We start from the raw sequence: 2543 nt of genomic DNA on the forward strand, positions 1-2543 counted from the left end.
ATCGGAGCCTGCCCTGCCACTCTGTTACCTGCCTGGACTCTGAACTGGTTTTTACCTTTTTCCTGTCCATAAAATTCTCTTGCAACCCTTTTTGGATTGTTTTAATAAATCAAGACTCAAACCATCTGCCTCCAGTGTCTGCATCTGGGTCTCGCCTTGTGCCCTTATAGTATTATAATTGTTAAAAAGTTAGACACTTCCAAGACTGCCATCTTTCTGGTTAATATATTCACTCACCTCAAAACTGTATACAACCAGAAGTTTCTCTCCTACTGAAAGCATGGCTGCATTGCCACCTGATTTTTTTTTTGCCCAAACTGGTATTCTCAAGTGTACATTGCAGATCACCCTCCTTTTCTGCTTTAAAGGTTCAGTGCAGTCAAAAACGTGATTTAAATGTGCTTTATATATATTTCCACACTAAATGGTTGGAGTAATACTGGTGTAGTTGTGAAAATTATAATAATGCCCCTTCAGTGTAAGAGCTGTTTTTAAAAGACAGCCTGAAATTTCTGCCTGTTTTGGTGGGATGGAGGTTTTGGCTGGCTGGTGACATCACAAGCGGTAAATGAGTTAATAGACCAATAAGAGTTCCAAACCTCTCTGCCAATAACAGGTTCTTTCAGTTTTTCCAGACAAGTGCTAGCATAAATTGTTGCTTGAATTTTTTGCCATTTCTTTTTGACCACTTTTATTGAAAACAATCATAGTAAGGTACATAATTGGCTATCAGAAATGATTTGATGATTGTTATAAAAACAGCTGCATTGGACCTATTAAGGTAATCAGAGATGGTCTTACATTGGACCTCTTTAAGGTAATCAGAGTGGTCTTAACACATTTGGCACATTTTTCACTTTGTGTTCACTTTCCGCATTCACGAATATGGCCATCATTGTACATTTTCCATGACGTCAATGTCACAGTTGCCCCTCCTGTTTGACTTCGTGCCTTGTGTTGTCTCAATTCTGAGTGTTGAAAGTCAGTCCAGTGATTATTGACTAGTACTGAAGTTGAACTGCTAAACCCCTGCATCTGTGGTTGAATTCTAAGACACTATTTGATGATTATATTCTATATCTATAAAGTGACTTATGAAAGTGACCCTTATTAGACATAATTATATTCGCGGTTACGAATGAAGATTCAAAACACAATCAAATGAAATGCAATAAAAGTTTACTGAAGCTAAATGGATTGGTTTGGGGTTGGGGGAGGTCAGTTTGGGATGGGGGGGTTGGAGTGAGAGAAGGGAGATGAGGGAAAACTGAAGCAATCGTTGTGGGTGACGTCAGCAGTTGAGGCTGTCAACCACTGATGTGCCTCCTCCATATTTAATTTAACAATAATCCTCCCACAGGGATTTCAGAAAYAAACTGGGAATTTATTGAAAGTTGCAGGAATTTTGCAACCCTAGTTGCACCATTGTTCTTACATATTATAACCATATACAATTTCAGTAGCACATATCTTAGAGTGATGTACTGTCCCATCCCATGGCCTCCGCAATGGATTAGTCCACTGAAACAGGTGTGAATCACATGGGTGTCTTGTGCAACATGAAAAAAATAATTACGGTACCAGCCAAATGTTTTGACACCTACTCATTCCAGGTTTTTCTTTATTTTTACGATTTTATACATTGTAGAATAATGGTGAAGACATCAAAACTATGACATTTTATTTTATTTTATTTAACCTTTATTTAACTAGGCAAGTCAGTTAAGAACAAATTCTTATTTACAATGACGGCCTACCAAAAGGCAAAAGGCCTCATGCGGGGACGGGGGCCTGGGATTAATAAAAAAAAATATATATATATATAGGACAAAACACACATCACAACAAGAGATAACACATATGGAATCATGTATTAACCAAAAAAGTGTTAAACAAAACAAAACATATTTTATATTTGAGATTCTTCAAAGTAACCACCATTTGCCTTGATGACAGCTTTGCACACGCCTTGCATTCCTAAGCTGGTCGGATGTGGTAGTCACCTGGAATGCATTTTCAATTAACAGGTGTGCCTTGTTAAAAGTTAATTTGTGGAATTTCTTCCTTCTAATGCGTTTGAGCAATCAGTTGTGTTGTGGACAAGGTAGGGGTGGGTATACACTTGATAGCTCTATTTGGTAAAAACCAAGTCCATATTATGGCAAGAACAGCTCAATAAACAAAGAGAAAGACAGTCCATCATTACTTTAAGACAGAAGGTCAGTCAATCCGGAAAATTTCATTAACTTTGAAAGTTTCTTCAATTGCAGTCACAAAACCATCAAGTGGTATGATGAAACTGGCTTTCATAGGACTGCACATGAAAGGAAGACCCAGAGTTACCTCTGCTGGAGAGGATAAGTTCATTATAATACTGCACCTCAGATTGCAGCCCAAAATAAATGATTCACAGAGTTCAAGTAACAGACACATTCAACATCAACTGTTCAGAGGAAAACTGAGTGAATCAGGCCCTTCATGGTCGAATTGATGCTGCGCTCAGATGACCTGGCCTCACACATGCACTCGTACTTCTACCCATT

This window comes from Salvelinus sp. IW2-2015, linkage group LG1 (genome assembly GCF_002910315.2).
Source record: "Salvelinus sp. IW2-2015 linkage group LG1, ASM291031v2, whole genome shotgun sequence".
NCBI lineage: Eukaryota > Metazoa > Chordata > Actinopteri > Salmoniformes > Salmonidae > Salvelinus > Salvelinus sp. IW2-2015.